Below are 20,045 nucleotides of genomic sequence, written 5' to 3' on the forward strand. Positions count from 1 at the left end.
ATAGGTCAAACTGTTCCACTTAAAATTTCCTGTATCAGTTTCCCTAATAGGTTGTCAGCCTTCTTATGACAGAGGTCAAGGTTCCTACATTTGTATATCCCTTACACCTAATACAAATAGCATATAGTACTTATTGATTTAAAATATCTTCCAGGAAGTATCATTCAGGCAGTATTGGGGTATGAAGACTCCTTTCTTCCATCCAGGAAAAACAGGCCCAGTCTCAATTTTGCCTTTTCTTATCCTGTCAAGGCTTTGTTTGAGATTCCCATTTCCAGTGCATTCCACTTACTTCTGTGACTTATGTCTCTTATGTTAATGAGTATTATTCAAACATGCTAAATGCCTATATATTCAAAACCTTAGTTTTTTTTTTTTTCTGGTCATTTGGAAAGTCTTCTTGACAAATTGGAGTGGAAAAGTCACGGAGTTTCAGGATTTGTTTGGCGCTATCAGGTGGAACAAAGGGGAAAACACTGACAGAATGAGTGATTTGATGACACCTTCTTTCAAAACATGTGAGTCAGCCTGAACTGCTCAGATTATCTGAGTCATTCATTATTTGGCTTTCAGCGTACCACTCAACTCTAATCTCCAAAATGCCTCTGTTCTGTCTGATTTTGTACTTTCATAGTCATTTTATATAAAACATTTAGGTTTTTAAAATGTCAATGTTTGTTTTAAAAAACCTCCCACATAAAAACTATTTTTCATTTCTCTCCACAGGAGTTTTCAGAAAAATAAAGTTATTGACATTTGAAAAGCTACTCACCCACAGTATTTAGAAACACCTTCCCTCCCATCATTTTTAACTTTGATTGTTAAAAACTTTCTTTCCTCTCATTTCTAATTGCCTTATCTCCTTACAGGGATAAAAATATCAGTTACAATCATCATTTTTTCCTTTAATTTTCCTTGGGTTTTGAGTCTCTTAATTGGTTTCTCCATTCTTCGAATTTAGCTTTGGCTTCACAATGAATGCCATATTCACCAATCATTACTGATTTTTGGGGGGCCATAAAACAAATGCTATTATTGTCATATGTTTTCCAATCACTTTACTTTCTATAACTTTATTATGATTAAGAAATAGCATGCCCTACCAAACAGATCAGAAAATACACACAGATTCCATTAAGTCTTATATTAAATTAGTAACAGAGCAGGCAATAGTAGTTTTCCATAGACTGTACTGTTTTTGACCACCAATTTGGACAACAGCCAATCGGAACTAGGTCATGAGTGTCATGAGTTGTCCATTTTCCAGTGAAAAGTGTACTGGATCAGGATCTAGGAGACATAGAATCCATTCCCAGGATCATTTCTAACTGTGGAGCTGAATACAAGTTACATCCATTTTGCAGTTTGAGTTCTCATTCTATAACAAATCAGCCAGTAAAAAAGATCAAAGAATTTACACACGTTCACAAAATGCATGCTAATCCATAGCTTTACTTTCATTAAAAGTCATGTTTCCCATGCACAGAATACAGTTATATGTGAAATGTATACAGGAATGCACCAGAGATGTGACATTCCAGAAAATAAGACTAATCCAATTGTTGAATAAAAAGAATCATTGAAAACTTTCCCCCTTAAAAAGTAGAAAAGATTCGGGAAGTTTAGGAAAGCAGGAAAGAAAGCCATGGAAGACAAAAGCAAACAAAGTATAAAATGTAAAAGTCATTCCTATCTCAGCAGCTCTTTGAGAAAATGAAGGAACAATTATACCAACTGTGTTCAAGTGAATGAGGAGGTGTGTGCATGTCTTTCAAGAGTTTATTTTAAAAATTCAAAGAAATTCTTTGAAAAAAAGCAGTGACAGTCAAAGACCTTACAGGAATCACAGATTTCAGACACTATATATGATAACTTGATAAGCTTAAAAAAACACACTTTATCACATGATTCTTCATTCATGACTCTAGAACTCCATGAAAAATTTAAAGTCATTTTCTACAGTGTAATTTTTCCCAGACCGGGTCATGAATCTTTTGTCAACTATTTTTTACCAAATGTGGGAGGGAAAAATAGTGTTTTTGAGAATTGAAGTGACTTTCCCTTGCCAATATCAAAACAGAGAGCTCAAAAAGGAAAAAAGTGTTATTGTTTTGATGATCTGGGACTAGAAGGACTCTTTCCCAAGCTGTGGAACTGAGAATATCTTCCTCGTGCATCCAGAACTGCCATCTTAGACATTGGATTTAGACAAACAGATGTTAGATTTCTGCAAGAGCATTTAGGTTCTGTTTATTATATATATAATCAAACTAATGAAGGTATGCCCAAACATTTAGTTTACTTTTTTTTCTAAATACAATGCCTCTTAAAAGCAAATCATTCTCCATCAACTGATGGATGGATAAACAAATGTCAAATACCCACACCATAGAATATCATTCAGCCATAAAAAGGAATACAAAATTGATATATACTATGACATGAATGAAGTTTGAAAACATTATGCTAAGTGAAAGAAGCCAGGTATAAAAAGGAACAATTAATACGATTTTATTTATATAAAATATCCAAAGTAGAATATTTCATTGATACACAAAGCATATTAGAGTTTGCCAGGGGCAGGGTGGAGAGAACAGAGAGAGTGGATGTTTAACAGGTAGGTACAAAGGTGATAAAAAATTATGGAACTAGGTAGTAGTGATGGTTGCACAACATTGAAAATGTACTAAATACCACAAAATTGCACACTTTAAAATGGCCAAAATAGGAAATTTTCTGTTATGTGTATTTTACCACACATGTGAAAAAAGACACAGACTAGTTCAAGCCAGATGCTTCTGTGATAGGAGAGGGGAAAGATGAAAGGGAGTGGGGAAGGAAAAAAAGAAACAGAATCTGTGGACACGCAGAATGGAGCAGAATGCATGGTCTTGGGATCAAATCCCAATTTGACCTTCTGTTGGTTGTCATTTGCAGCAAAGGTAATAGGGAATCTATGAGATATTGTGTTACTTTCTATATTAGATTCATGTCCTCACAGGTCATGAGCTTTGTAGGAACAGGGCTTAGTTTCTTTCTCTGTAATTGCTAGGAACACAGAGAAGTCAGCACTTGGTCACTGAGTGCCTCATATGTGCCAGGCATTATGCTGAGCACTTTATACAAATTAATTCTTTCAACAAGCCTGGAAGGTATTACTGACCCACTATTTTGTGGATTAACAAACAGACTCAAAATGCTTAAATTCCTCTTCCAATGTCACTAAACAAACAAGTGATAAGACCAAGATTTTGAGTCAGGTTTATTTGGCTCTAAGCTAAGCAACTTCTTTTGGGGTGTTCATGATGATTCTCACAGTACCCAGGATAATGCCTGGTACACAGCGGATAGAACATCTGCGTTTATTTAACAATTTTTTTAAACACCACTGAAAGTTTGTATAATAATTAAAACAAAAAAAAAGAATGAATTTTTCTGATGTTTGCAATCTATATTCCATTGATGTTGAGGTTTTGATATTCACTTTTGTATATAGAATTAGTAAGGAAGAAGAAGGAGCCCCGTACAAGCACAGGATGTACCTATTTGAATGCACAGGCATTAGGCCATTAGCCCTCACCCTGGGTGAGGGCTGTGCTATGACCCCACCATGTTTTGAGGTGAAGAATGTACACAATGGCACATTGAAAAGCTTGATTTAGCCCAAAACACATATTACAAATAAAAATGAGTAGATATAAATTTATTAAGTACACTTATACTGTTTTAAAAAACATGTCAGGAACTCCCTTATCTTAGCCCAACACAACCTTATAAGGTGGGAGCTACTATTGTATTGAGTATGTACCTACCGTGGGGCATGAGGAGTAACTGGTGCCAGATCACACAGGTGGTAACCAGCTGACCACTTCTCCAAGTCCCTCTGCCTGACTCCAGAGTCCATGCCCTTCATGTCTTTGGAATATCTTTCTGTTTCTCATCATAATTCATTTTGACCTCTTATTAAAAACAAACAAACATACATGCAAAAAAAAAAAAACCTTGGTTTTTTTAAAATTGGGAGACATTTTTAGAAAAATTGGGCTGCATGTATCTCAAACACAAAGACTATATTTTGCATATTTAAATCTTTAAATGCTACCCAACAAACATAAGAAGACTCAAACATGTTTGCTAAAAGAATTATTTCTATAATAAATATAAATGTTTTGTTTGAATCTTCATCAGCTTGGAGGGTTACTCAAAGGCGAATCACATATAATGGAATTACTTACTTTCTGCAAGAACCCAGGCCAAACATTTGGTCTCAGTAATAAAAAACAGGCAAATTTAATTGTCCTGGACATAATGTGCATACTGACAGTAACTCTAGATGGGCAATATCTATTCATTATTATGTTCAATGTATTTCTGTCAGAAAAGATCATGATGCTTTGTATGTCAGCTCTTCCTCTAAGTTTTAAATATAGGTACTATAATTTAATTGAGATTTGTTGTCACAGAATCTTACAGAAAGACTTAAGACCAGTTAGGATGAAGGCCAGTCCCTCCCATAATTTTTTAATGATATTTACAATTTTTAAATTACTGCCTAAGATATGGAAGATACTGAGTTAAGGTGAGTACCAGGAAATATGAAAAGTTGAGTTCAGTGTCTAGCTATACTTGGAACGTAGTAGTCACTCAACAAATGCTTCCTAGTTGCTCTACATATTTGCAATTCTAACCAAACTGTTTCAAGTTGGTGGGTGTGTACTCTTTGGTCTGAATGCTTTATCTTCACTTTTATGTGACTTAAAAATAATCCAGGGGATCTTCATACTTAGCAAGAACAAAGTCTCTTTACAAGATGCTACCCCAACATTCTGAGCTAAGCCTATTGGGAGAAACGTGCATCTTAGTGACACAATCCATCAGTACCGAATTGCACAGCAGCCTGATGCTGAGAACACTTTGACGTTTACATTTGATATATGGAAGTTCATGTTAGTCCACTGTAATGGAAATTGCTAGAAGGCAATTATGACCTTTAAGAGCTAAAAATAGTAATGGCTTTTCTAAGAAAGAAATATTTAATCTTTTGGTAACATGGAAGAAAATGTTAAAGATGGTCATAGAATAGGTTTGTCACAAAAAGGACTTAGTGTTTGCTATGCCAATGTTCATGTAATGAAGGAGCTGGGTAGAATTAGGAAGAATTTTAAGCAGACAAAAAATTTCTATTAAGCTTTAAGTACAGGAATAGGATCAATGGGAAGCAAATGTAGTTATAAAGAAAGAAGGAACTCTGAGCTCTGTAGGGCAGGACTGCTTCAAATCTCATCTTCACCATCTCCTGGGGCTAGTTACTCAACCTCTCCGAACCTGAGTTTTTTCAGGTATGTATCATAAAAGGTTTTGTAAAGTTCAAATCACAGCTAAATAACATGTGAAATATATTGCACATCACTTTATACAGATTTCTTTTGCTTTTCTTGTAGTTTTGATTTATAAAGCAACTAGAAATCAGTTATTTTAACTAAGTACAAAGAGTAACTAAATGCCTGGTATTAGCACTTACAGCATCTCTATAGCTCTGTTCTTTTAGAAACAAAAAATATAACATTGAAATTAGAAAATAATCACAGTTCCAAAATCTCAAGCTTTTCTTGGTTACGGCTATAATAATAACAAAACCATACTTGATCTCAAGAAATGTAATTTACTAACTTTTATCATTAAAGATAAATGGGGATTAAAAGACTCACAGTAAGAAATGAAACTACGTCCTGTAGCAGGAAAATACAGCATTGATTAAGCCTTTACTATGTACAAGTCTATTACAAATTTTAATCAGCTGGTCTTCCCAGCATGATTTGAAAGTAAATCTATTCTATTGTACTTCAGTTACTTCTATTATACTTGAGTTAGTATACAGAATTTAGAGCTTCCAGCTCCCACCTGGTGGAATGACATATCACCTTGCTTGGAGAACAACATGTCAAACACCAGTGAAATTAATTGGACCTGTTAATGAGAACACTGTTCTGTAAAGCGGGTTCTCTCTTATCCTGTCTTTCCCTCTGTCATTCTCTCTCCACATTGATGGATTCTCTTCTCTCCTCTCATCTCGAGACCCTCCTGAGCCTGACAGTGACATACACACAGAACCAAAGTTAATGATCCAGCTCAGATGAAATCTGGTTTCCAAACATAAACACAAACATTGAACGGAATCGCAATTCTCTAAATCTCATTTTCAAAATATTCCATTTTTAACATGAAAATAAATCTAAAAGAAAGCTAACTGGAGCAGAGACACTTTATGTATGCCCTTGCCTTTTTATATATCATCCAGAAAGAAGCAAGTCCTTTGGTAAAATCTCTAAATCGTCACTACATGTACCTGTTAGTGCTGTCGGTTAAATTCTTCAAAGTGGATTAAACAAGAAAGCTGGAATGTGTCCCACATAGAATTGTTTTGGTTTAATTCTAATCTATTACATGGGAGCAGAGCGGGAGACAGGGGAAAGGAGATTTAATTGGCATGGCTGACCTAGCACACTACAGGTTATCAGCCAATTTTATCTAGTAGGAATCATGAAATATCCTTTCAAAAGGAAATGGAAATGGTTAAAGTTAAAAACATATACACATGGGGCTATATTTTTAAAAAAATCAGTTATCAGATAAACGTACATAAAATAAAGTTTTTAAAGGGTAACTAAATAAAGAATTTAGCTCTAAGTTCTTTTGAGAGGCCTTAAAGGTCTCTGGGATGCATGTGGATTGACCCTGTTTGCAAAATTTATAGTAATGAGAATGATCATCCATCTATTTATTTACCTTTCCTCCATTTATCTACCTCTTCATCTGGCTACCCATCCATCTATCCTTTGACCGTAAATTCCAATAGGTAACAAAGTTCATTGTCATGAAATTATTCCTGTTAGATAATACAAATCTATCAAGTTGCAATGAAAATCTGCTCTTCTTTAGTCTATTCTCTTTAGAGGTAGAAAATAACAACTCAGCTCTCTTGGAAAAAAACCATTGGTAGGCTTGCAGGTTTACTAAGCCATCCCTTCACTCATCTTCTTAGGCTACATGGTCATATTATTATTCTTGTTCTTTGCATATCTTATATTTCAAACATTTAAGTTCATGTTTGTTACTCTACTATTGATTCTATGACTCTAAGTCCTCATATTTTTCTAGCATGCTCAGATGTCAATTTTCCCTGTCACGGGTCAGTGTGCTGTTCATCAACTTCCCAGTATTGGGCAGGGATATAAGTCAAGCCTTTCATTCAGTATATAGGTTATGCAAATTCCTGAGTATTTGGGATCACTGTTAGAAGATACGATACCTAATATTGCCCTTGAATTATGTGAGATCAAAGAGCAGTTATAAAACCCCTGAAACACCTCCCTTCAAATAGGCAGCTGTCACACACTTAAGCTCCTCCTTATCTACTCATTAATGCACATGCATAATTGTGCGGTGTTTTAGATAAACAATGACGTGAGATAAGAATGTTAGGGGCCAGACTGTACAAATTCTTGAAGGTCAAGTTAAGGACTTTAGATCTTAACTGCACTGGGAGGTCACTGAAAATAATGGAACAGGAAAGGAGCATCATCTAAATACTTTCTTCCCCCATCAGCAATATTTATTACCTAGTACCAGAAAGCTCCAATAGGAATTAATTTTTGTAACGGTTACTATGATGTGCTCCATAAATAAGTTGCCTTTTCTAGATCATCAAAAGACAACATAATATTGAATATTGTTTTAGTGTTGTAAGTATGCTGTAGTAATTATTTGAAAACCATTATTTGACTTAGGTTCTATATACAAAGTCTAACTAAAGTATTTAATTTACTAAAACAGCTGAATATGGGAGTCTCTCTTACCACTTAAGAGTTTAGCATTTGTGATAGTATATAAATACAACAATTTTGACAGTCCTAATTGAGATTCAAACTAAAAGCCTTCTGTTTAAACCCCTATGAGTCCTGAACTCAAACTCCCCATAGAATTCTGTTATATTTATGGTCAGCCCCCAAATCATATTCTAGATATACTACTAATGAGCTGCATGATGTCAAAAAAAATCATTTGACCTCTCAAGAATTCAGCTTTCTACCATAAAATCTCTGCTTCACATGATGATAAATAAAATGCTATCCAAGCAAAAAGTGGTATTATTTATTTATATAATTATTGTCATTTTAATAGAGAGTTGAAAACGGTAAAGCATAGCAGTATATATCATATAAAAGTAAAGATCCAATCCAGTGCAAATAATAAAGTTTCTCTCTTCCCTGGTTAATATGAAAAAGGGAAAAAAATCAATTTTCCTTTGCAAGCCAACTAAGATTATATTTTCTAATATCTTCTGTTGGATAATATTAACTCTAAGAGTCTATGAAATCTTGCTTAATTTTCAACACTCTACAAAAATAACGACAATTGGTCACCTGAGGAATGGGTAATCTAAAACTGAACTTCCTTTCAAGCCAGCTCCTTTCCCAAGGGTTCCACCTACAAGTAAACTAGTGCCATTATCCCCCAAGATGCTCCATCCAGGAACCTAAAAAGTACCTTTGACTCCTCTTTTTCCTTTTTTTCCACAGTGTTGTTCGTGCTATTTCTTATATACAGCCAATCTATTCACCCAGGCTACTTTCACCTCAGGAAGTTGTTGACTTCAAGACATGGCCTCTAAAATTGCCATGGAAGAGGAATAAAAGCATGTGGAAGTCACCCTCAATACTTTACCACCTCACCCGGGAAGAGACAGAGTTTTGCTCATATACCATTGACTTATATGCCATATGGCCTCACCTAGTTTTAACAGATGCTGGAAAATGAAGTCCCTGGCTGTGAAGCCACTTCCTAGCAATAGCTCTGTACCATGGAAAGGGAACTTGGCTCTTTGGAAATCAACTAGCTGTATCTTCCAATGCCTACAGAGAAGCCATATCTCTCATTATCAATTATCTGTAGCCAGGTGCTCTAATCCCACATAATTAACTTGCTGCCACTTTCTGCCTGTGTTACTGTGGATAAATTTGTATCTCCCTCAGCCTCAGTATTCCCTTCCATTAAGTGGGTCTTATTTCATAGGACTGCCATGAAAACTAAAGAAATCATGCATATATGTGCTTAGCAAAATCAAAGGCTTGTGATAATCAGTATTTTCTAGAAATTGAATTGGAATATAAAATGGATCCCAGGAAAAATTCTCAAAATTGTTTGTCCAGGGCTAAAACCTCACTTTTTGTGTTTTTAAAATCTAATATGTATTACATTTTATATATATGTATATGTTAAAACTATAACTTTTTTCTCAGAAAATTAAATTCTGTGGAATAAGATAAGCCAGCCTTACGATAGCATTTACTCAATGCCTGCCATGGATTTTTCATGCATCAGCTCACTAAAATTCACAGCACCGCAGTGTGATGTGGGTAGAATCTTTCCACTTTACAGATGAGGAAGGGGCTTCTCAGAGACCGTCCAGAGTTTGCCAACAAAGAATGGATAGTGAGTAATGGGTCAGGGGTCATATTTGCATTTGTTGGAACCCAGGGCCTGTGCTCCTGACCCATACACACACACTTGCTGGGTGGCTGAGGGGAGTGTGGGTGGTGTACAGAGCGCACTGACCATGCACTTGCTCAAATTCCTCAGAGCTCTCCAGTTGGTTCTCCTCTTGGTTCATTCCCTGGTCTCCTCTCCCAGCATTCCTGGGAGTACCTTTCCTACACAGTCTACTCCATTCTCTTGCTAGCATTATTATAGGAAAAAGAAGCTTAATTTCAGGAAAATAGAAAGCAATATCAATAACTAAGTCAGTAGTTGATATGTAGGAATGAAGTATTTTCTATGCCACCAAGTCCTAACCTGTTGAGTAGGTTTTACCTCTGGAGAAACTGAAGAGAGTGACCAAACATCTTTGTGACAGGCTGTCTCCTAGTAGAGGGGGTACGTCCCTCTAGGCCTTTTAGGACTCCCATATGATAAATAGGTTCAGCCACATAATCAGAAGGCAAGGGAATAAGATACTGTTTCTATCTCTGAATACCAGTTTTAATTTTATCAATGGTGACAGCATTCATCTTCCTCATTTCAAATACTCTCAGACATCAACTCCTAGCAAAACCCACCAACCACTATGGTGTACCCTGTGCCTCTCAGCTATACCCAATGGTAGGTCTTGCTTGAAACAGCTCACTGTATCCTATCTGCTTAAGAGTGCTCTCCAGTATTGAGCAGGTTTTCTGTGTAAGTTGTACAGATTCCAGGCTGGTAGGCAACCTGGCCATTGTGTGTGATAACACTCCAAGACTTGGTCCCTTTTGCTAAAGGAGCTTATCATTTGAGATAACAAAAGAGTATTTTTATTTAGGAAATATGAGAGAGTGATGGGGAAAGTTAGAAGACTATTATAAACTTAAGCATGTTTCATGCACAAGGGAAAACTTGGAATGTCTGAATTCTGTTGAGAAACTAATGCAGTAAAAACACCATTAGAAGATAGTACAGGTCATTGAAAAAAACACGTGGCTCCAATTCTGTTTTCATCAGGGTGTATGTTTTAGAATTCTAGGAAAAACACACTCATAAAAATTCTCTCTCTAGATGTAACAAATAAGGTCTTTTACATGTAGGAATGGCTCTTCTTTGTGGTCAGAGACTCCACTGGAAATCTAATAAAAGCTATGGATCTTTTCCCCATAAAATACTGACAGTCACATTATCTACCAGAGTGTGAGCACTATTCCTGTGACTTTACAGGATAGCTATATATCATAGATTCCAAGTTAAGTCCCTTCCTCTGTAGAAACACGGTTTTTTAAAAAAATTTTATGCTGTGTAACCATAATGTATAATACATGATTTTGGCAGAGATGACTCAGCTATTCCTAGCATTATGGTGACTCTTCATCAGAAATTAAATAAATTCCTTAACACCTCATAAGGAATCAGAGCCTCAGTCAGGCTTAGAATTCAGTGTCTGTCCCTGGACCCACGATGATGAATGCTCTGAATTAGTCAATCAGCCAAGTCCTCTGTCATGTTCTCGCTCAAGGAGCCTCCCTATTTTTCTTCTGGATGGTTTAGTCATCCCTCTGCTTCTATTACAAACAGCCAGTGTTGGTGCTGGAACTGCAGCTTTCAGAATGGAGTCGAAGGAGGGAAAAAAAAGCCTAGTTACTTCAGAGCAGAAATAGAAACTAAAGACCTTGGTCACTAACAATGAAAATGAAAGAAAAAATAAAAGTAATTCCTACATGTGTGCTAATTACAATGTTAGGCCTTCTCACGTACTTGCCCTCATTTACTCCATAAATCATCCTGCTGAGTAGCTATCATCCACTTACTTTTTACATTTGGGTAGCCAGAGGCTCTAAGAGATTCTGTAACTTGTGTAAGACTCCATGGTTAATACATTGCGTTAATATTTAAATATTTTTGTGTCTGATTCTGAGTCTAGCATTTTCCTACTATATAATGCTTTTAATATACTTATTAAAAATATGAGCTCTAACTCCATGTTTCTAGTATCTTGTAATTATCAATGTCTGAGAGACCTCAAAGTTTTCTTAGCTAAAAATATATGCATGGAGGAAAAAGGTGACCTATACTTCCTAGAATACTCAGAAGAATTCCAACACTAAAGTCACATGGTTTTGGCTGAGTGACAAGGCAATTGAAACCTTATGTGGAGCCCTGGGCTTCCATCCAAGAGCATTCAGACTCAAACATTAGTTCCCCTTACCCACAGGAAATAGGTTTCAATCCCCTTTCCTAGTGGATGCCTGAAACTGTGGAAAGTATGAATCCTATTATTATATTATCTAATATATATTATCTTATTATGCAGTATATATTTTACTATTTTTTCCTGTGCATACATACCTATGATAAAGTTCAGTTTATAAATTAGGCACAGTAAGAGATTAACAATTATAATTAATAATAAAATGGTACAATTTTAGCAATATACTGTAATAAAAGTCATGCAAATGTGGTCTCTCTCTCTCTACAATAACTGATCTGATAACCCAGACAGCTACTAAGTGACTAGTGGGCAGGCAGAGGTGGGATATACAGTGTGGGTACACTGGACAAAGGAGGGAGGGAGCGGGACAGTGTGAGATTTTGTCACGCTACTTAGAATGGTGCAAAATTTAAAACTTATGAATTGTTTACTTCTGGAATTTTCCCATTTAATATTTTTGGCCCACAGTTGTCTGGGGGTTACTTGAAACCATGGAGAATGAAACTGAAGATAAGGGGGGACTACTGTACTGCCTTTTCTCTCAAGACATGGCTAATGGAACCACAGGGACAATCAGTGGTACTAGGCAGTCATGATGAAACTTTATATCCTCTTTCCATTCACCCTCAGACACCAAATTAGCCTTCACCTGTATTTCCTTCCAGATCAAAAGTAAATGCCTTTATGAACTGTCATGGCTGAAATATCAGGTTGTTTTAGGCTGGAAATGGGTCAAGAGTCATTGTTTTGCTACATATTTAAGAGCGGAACACACCAGGTAACACAATAGTTCTGTAACAATCTAGACTGACTGGCTTCCCCCACATTTCACTGAGACATAGTCAGGCATAAGGACCATCGCACCAGGTTCTTTAAATTCTTAAAAGTATCTCCTAAAAAAGCATCCAGGTTGAAAACAAAGCCACACTAAAATTCTTTAGGGTGCTGTCTTTGAGGTGTTACATCTCTTCAGCCTTCTTTGACAGCTTCACATTTCTACACCTCTTTTCATTTCTCTGCCTCTTAGGCAAGGTAGCTGAGAGGAGGGGAGCAGCCAGTCTGGGGACTATGTTAAGAAAGCCCTGCCCATGGGGCTCCACATGGGGAAGGACTGCCATAGAGCAACTGTGTAATCAGATAGGAAACCCTTTAATGTCTGCCCTGAAGATGTCTTCCAAGGTCATGCTCAAAAATGACTCTGGTCCTCTCCCTTGGTAAATGCCTACTGTAACCCACATGAAAACTTGGCAAATGCGTATGCTGAATTTTATTCTATATATTGGACTATGGAGATAAATATGATAGAGCTTCTGCCTTTGAGGAGCACTACTTAGTTAGGAAGAGAGATTTATAAATATAAATTTAAAATATAGCATGATGTTAGCATATGGTTCTATGCAGTAGTTAGTCTATGAGAGCAGAGAGAAAAGGCACCCACCCCAACCCAGGATCACAGAGAAAAGTCCCATCTGACATGTACAATGCAAGCCCAAAAGATGAGTAAGAGTTAGTCTGGTGGGAACAGAAATGTGGGCTGAGCATTCTAGACTGAGGAAACCACACAAACATAGGCACAGAAGGGTGAAATAGATGACATGTATGGACAATTACATGTAATTTACTATTTGTCACTAAAACCAAGTAAGAAGAAAACAGTGACAGGAGATGGGGCTGCATTGGCAAGGATCAGGTCATGGGGGTCCTTTATGCCGGAACAAGTGACTATAACTTCATTTTTTAGGTTACTGGGAAGCAAAAGTAGGCTTTTAGCAAAGCATTTATATGCGTGTTTAGATTTGTATGCAGCAGGGAAGATGGACTGCGAAGTGAAGACAAGAAACAGGGAGACTAGTTTAGAGACCATTCAACAATCTGGTAGAGAGATAGGACAAGGGCCTGAAACTGGGCAGTGTCAGGGGGGATGAAGACAAAAAAAGTGGATTAAGGATTAATTTAGGAGACAAATTTAGGAAAAAATTAGGGACTGATTGGATATTGGACTGAGAGATGGGAAGAACTCAAGATGATTTGTAGGTAGAAATGAGAGGCAAAAGGTTGACCAGGGAAGACTCAAATGTCCTGGATTATACAACCAGCTAACTGTGGCTGATTGAATGCAATTATTCACAATTATGCAATTATTCACTTAGTTACATGGTGGTGATCATTTATAAAGTAGATATTCATCACAATCACATATTTTGAGCTTCCCCACTGGCCTATGGCCGAGGGGACATTATTTTGTCACAGATGAGGAAATGGGCTCAGAGAAAATTAAATGGACTTGGTCAAGATCATATAACACAGCACTGGTAGAGTCTCTGGTTTACACAAGAAATCAAAAATTGTCTTTAAGTTTTCCTATACAAAATTATTAATATTTGACCATTTTGGCTATGCTGATAACTTCATGTGGTTTACCCTAACACTATGCTATGTTCTTCAATGGGTGAATTTCATTGTCTGAGACCTCAGTGCAGAAATGGAGGCTTTCTCTTCTTTCGTTGTTTCAGAATCTTTCTGTTTCTGTAGCCTAGTAATTTTCTTGCACAGACCATTCTGCTACATTGTGAGAGGAAAGTCAGAACTGTGGGAATAAATCCAAAGAAGAAGCATTATAGTCCTAGTAACTTCTTTGATCTGTAGAAAAGCGCCTTTTTCTAGCACTTGCCCTTCTTATACATCTCATCATATTTAGCCTTCCTTAGAGGCAGCTTTCCAAAGACAGATTCTAGCTGTCTCGCTCGGTTCTCATGAAGGTCACGTAAGATAATGCATGTGAAGAGGATTTATCAAGTGTTGCCCAACACGTAGTACTGTGTTGTTATTCTTGTCAGTAATGGACTAAAAGGGAGGACAAAAAACTTGAGTCAATATCCTTCCAACTCCTTCCTGATTCATTAGCACATTCCAACATTCAAGCAACCAGGTGTTGATTAAATCTAGCTATACAAAATTTTAAAAATACTCTATAGCCACTTTTCTTATTAAGATATTGGAGAGAGCTGGAAAATAATTACTTAGATATAAGGCAATCAGAGATGATTTTAACCAACCTGAGTATTGCTTTCTTTTTCTATTTAATTTTTCCTTCCTTTCTAGATCCCACCTTAAATATTCTGTCTAAAGAGATTAGGTCTCCCTACCCTGAACATTTATATTGAATTTTTAATAAAAAGCTTTAGTGTGCTTCATAGCTCTAGAAAAGTGTGGTCTGTGATTGATTCTTCTTTTTCATGCATACCTTTATACTTCAGATGCTCTATCAGAAGCCATACAAGTAAATACTCTAATTCCAGCCCTTTAGTTTCAGTTTTTAAAATCTCCTCATTACGTCTACACCATTGCAAAAGCACTAATTGATCATTTTTAAGATGGAAATTTAACTATTGTAGGCCACTCTGTATTGGCTCTGAATTCACTCATCCAGAAAGTATGGAATTTAATATATAAATCCTATAAAAGATGTGATTTATATATATAAATCCTATTATATTCCTTTGTTAGGAAATGAAAATTTTTACTTGTGAAGCAACATTAAAAAACTGAAGGCTTTTTCACAAATAGCTTGGAAAACCTTTAATACCTTCTCCTCAAAAACTGAACACTGTATCCCCCACCTCATTTTCCAAGACAAATCACTGCCAAACAACATTAGTTTAATATTTATCATGTATTTTAGGACTGATTCATTTAGGGTTCACATACCCTACATACAATTAAAATATAAGGTAAATTTTCTCATATCTTTCTTCTACCATACATTTGTAAAAGGGAAAAAAACAAATACACAGAGAAATGAAATTGTTTTCCACAGGAAATAACTGTAGCTCACCATGTTATTTTATTTCAAGAGACCACTTTTAATTGAGGGTTTAATTTTGTAACACTTCTAAAGATTTATGTAAATTTTTTATGTTCTAGGAAATTTCTGGAATTATCACAAGCAAAATATTTTAGTGCATTAGAAGAAAAGAACCTTTTTTTACACATTCATGCTACTTTCTGTTCTACACATTGGCCATTTGGTTTATTGGTTATGTTCAGTCTAAACTTTTGATTCTGCAGTTGAATTTCAAAAATCAGAAAAAAAAAAAACAAACCATTACTAGCTTGCCTAGACTGACATGAAAAACTGAAAGACCTTCACATTGATGCCTTGTACGGGGAAAGCCCTGGACTGTTTTCACCCACACTCCCTTTCATTCGTTCCCCATAATCACCATAACAGGGAGGCAGACTGTACTCCTGTTCCCTGGAAGAAGAGCTGGGGATCATAAAGCCCAAATCAGAGATTTCCAGTCAGGGTCACACACGTGGGTCACACAGGGAGTTTTTAAAATATTCATATTCCCAGTCATCACTCTAGCGCTCAGAAGTCTAGGGCAGAGGCCCAGGAAAGGAGAGGGGTGGGTAGAGGTGGAAAGGGGTATAAGGTGGATAAATGGTAATGGAAAAGTTACAATAAAAAATAAATTTAAAAAATTTCCCAGGTGATTTGGATATTGCTAGACCATGTGGCTCAGTGTCTTGGGAAGCTCAGCTCACAGGAGCAAAATCTAGGAACCCTCAAACCCTAAGGCAACTTTCTTTCTACTACCCCAGCTTTGAACCCTTCCGATCTACTTGGACTTCAAAATCCATCTAGTAGAAAATCTGTCTCCTCTACATTCCTCTGACACCAGGAGCTCCTTGGCCTATATGTAAAGAAATTACACAGATACACTTGGAACACTGCATCAGGAAGAAAAAGAGATCTATGAACTAATGAGAAATATTGCTTGATCAATCTGTTATAATTAAAGGCTTTTTACATCAGGATGGAAGTTGAACTAGATTAGTATTTTTCAAACTACAGGCAATCACTGAGCAGTGGGTCGAGAAACAAGTTTACTGAGTTTGACAAATATTTTAAAAATCACATAGAGTAGAAAACAGAGTGTCTCTCAAAGAGGAAGAACAGGTTTTGTTTTTTTTTTTGTAAAATACTTCACTTTCAATCTATGCATATATATACATGTATGTATCTGAGTCCAATGTAACATGTTTTTATCAATGTGGGGGACAGGGTAAAAAAATTATTTTGAAAACACTGGACTACATCATTTAGCTTCCTTCTCATTAAAGATTGTAGAAGTTTATTTATACACACACACACAGATTATCAACAAACAAACAAATCTGACAATAGTGAAAAGAGAGATCTATGTAAGTTTTCTTAAAGTATAAAAGTTTCTTTTAGCAGATTATTTTTACCTTTTTTGAGTAGGACCAACATTTGTGCTCTTAAAGGCCAGGCACTCCCTTTCTGTTCACAGTGAGGGAAAAACTTCCACTGGTAGAGAAAGTTTTAGTTGGAACACTAAATCATGGATTGTCGATGGTAAAAGTCTAAGGGAATAAGCTTTTACTATGCACATAGTGTTTGCTACATATAATCCCAGGAGGCTAGCTACTGAGAGAGGAGCTATAAAAAGTTATACTATCTAAACAATTCCTGCTAAAAAAACAAAAACCCCTAAAAACAAACAACAGCAACAACAATAAAAAAGAAGAACACCAAGGAAATGTCGGTGGTATTAACAATTAACATGATAGCTCAGTTCAGGAAGCATGTAGTACGGACCAGTCCCTGCTGTCTGGGCTTGGGAAGGCAAAGAGAGAGCTACCAGGAGATCTTACACTTGTCACATTGTACTGTACAAGTACTTAGAGATGTCCCTCCAGCATTTCCCCTTATATCCAGGTTTGCCAGGGGGTGGTGATGGTAGTGGTGAGTTGTAGAAGTTAGTGAGGGGGAGAACTGAGGAGGTGATATACCAGCCATAGGAGACAGAATAAACAAAGTCATGGAGGTAAGAAATGGCATAGTGAGTATAGGAGTCTAAAAGCAATTCAGAGCAACTGGAATATAAAGAAAACCAGGAAATAAAAAGCTACCGAAGGGTTTTAAGCAGGGACTGTTATCATTAGATGTGTTATTAGATGTGTCAATAGTAAACTCTGATGACCATGTGGAGGAAAGAACTGAGGGGGGAAAGACTAGAGTCCTGAAGACCAAATGGAAGAGACTTTACAATGATCCATGTGAGAGAGGAGGAGGCCAGTACAGTTGGAATGGAGATGAAGGGAATAACATGAAAAAGGGAAATAATGAGCTAAAATTGGCAGGACCTTATTGAATGGAGGCAGAAGATAGACTTAAAGATTGCAATTTTAAGTAATGAGGATAAAGAATGGTGCCATGTACTATGCTGGAATAAGTAAGAAAAACAGGAGAATAAGTTTGGAGGGGAGTTGAACTGTTAACCTGTTAACTTTGAGATGCAAGAAGAATATGCATATGGAAATACCCAGTTGGCATTTGGGCATACCACTTGGAAGCTCAGGGATAAGAGTGTCACAAAATAAGTAGTGCTGGCACCATCATGGTAGATGACAGCCAAACCTGAAAAGAATGCCTTTGAGTCTTTATAACAACCATATAAGATAGGCCATAGTACCCTTACTTAAGAAATAAAAAATTTGATGCACAGAGAGATTAAATAATTTTCCCAAAGTTCTACAGTTAGTGGCAGAGTAGAACACCAACACAAGTCTACCTGCCAATCTTCAACTTTTTCCACAGAAAGAGGCTGTGGTGCCTCTTGAGAACGATGTCAGGGAAAGATCTAATCCCTAGGGAATCTGGATATTTGAAAGGTGGACATAGGAGGAAGAGCTATTTGCTCAGTCACATTGAAAGACTGATCATGTTTCTGATGCCTCATAAAGGAGAATGCTGTAAAGAGAATGTTGCAAATGTGGCATCAGCCATTTGGATTTTTTTATTCTTTTAAGATTTTATTTATTTATTTTTAGAGAGAGGAGAAAAGAGGGACAAAGAGAAGGGGAGAAATGTCAATTGGTTGCCTCTCGTACATGCCCTGACTGGGACTGAACTCACACCCCAGGCATGTGTCCTGACAAATAGAACCAGTGACCTTCTGCTTTGAGGGACGATGCCCAACTAAGTCATACAAGTCAGGGCACAATCTGAATTCTCAATATAACATATTTTGCAATAAATTGTAATAAGAGAGTTACTTTTGCAATAAATTGTAGTAAGAGAATTAATTCTTACTGAGCAACTACTGTATATTAGGCATCGTACTCTATACAAGATTAAATAATCGCAGATAATCCTCACCACTCTATGAAACATGATTAGTTATTATCAGCCTTTTATAGACAAGAAAGCCAAAGCTTAGGGGAGTTACAAAGTCTGCTGAGAAAAAAAAAGGACACACATAAATGGTATTCTAGTTCATGACTGTGAGACCCCAATGCCCATGGACTTCCCACTTTCCATATTGTGTGGTCTCCAAGTGAAGTATTAGTGAAGGTTAATAGATAGTGCAGATACTGGTTATTGTGTCTAAACAAGACAAAGCCTTGAGCAAATTCAAGTTGGTAAAGTTGGTCTGTAATGCTCTTTAAAAAATTACTTTTAATAACATGTAAATTCTTCTCACAGATTTGCTTTAAAGTGCAATTTCCAGTAAGGCCCAAGAAGACAGGCAGCCTAGTTATTTGTGTCCTATTCAGTGACATAGTTGTTCTTCTGAGGGGCTACAAGACCCTAAAATAAGTTTTCCTGTTTCAGGTTTCTTACCTATTCTGAGCTTTTCTCTACACTATTGATGGAGTGGTTTATCCAAATCTGCAAATCTGATCATGCCACGACCCTGATTAAGTCCACCAGTTCTTTTCCTCATAAATCCGTGACCTTGTCTGGTGTACAAGACCATTCATCATAACCCTCTCATCTACTCACTGGCTTTGTCTCCTGCTGCCCTCCCTGTGCCACTCCCTAGCCCATGAATACTCAACCACTTGTATCCTCCCTCATAACTCAATATTTTAGCCCCTGGTTTCTGAGCACACTCTTCTTTCTACTTTGAATTCCCTTTCTCAACATGTTAACCCACCAAAACTCCTATTCGAGCATCAGGATAAAACATGATAATGATCTCCTTTGTAAAGGTTCATCATCTACCTAGAACTGGTTACTCTGTCAGCCATTAGAACTTACGAATGCCTTATTATTAATGCCTCCTTATTGCAACTACCTCATGAGTATAACTTTTCACTTTCATGACTTTCATTTATAGGATGGGGACTCTCTGCTCCCCTCTTTGCATCTGCGGTTTCTAGCAGAATAACTGGTAAATAATATATATTTGATAAATATCTGAACAAATGAAAGCTATTCAAATCAATGAAAGATTAAGTCTATGATACAAATTTTTATCTAGATGTGAGTCATAAC

At 36.6% G+C, this 20,045-nt stretch overlaps 1 protein-coding gene across 15 annotated transcripts in view; it reads right to left on the reverse strand.

The window, feature by feature from the left end:
- SGIP1 (SH3GL interacting endocytic adaptor 1) overlaps window positions 1–20,045 on the reverse strand; it is a 193,839-nt gene that overhangs the window by 111,808 nt on the left and 61,986 nt on the right. The window lies entirely within an intron of this gene.

Source organism: Phyllostomus hastatus, unplaced genomic scaffold (assembly GCF_019186645.2).
Source record: "Phyllostomus hastatus isolate PE091 unplaced genomic scaffold, TTU_PhHast_1.1 phas_contig_209, whole genome shotgun sequence".
Taxonomy (NCBI): domain Eukaryota; kingdom Metazoa; phylum Chordata; class Mammalia; order Chiroptera; family Phyllostomidae; genus Phyllostomus; species Phyllostomus hastatus.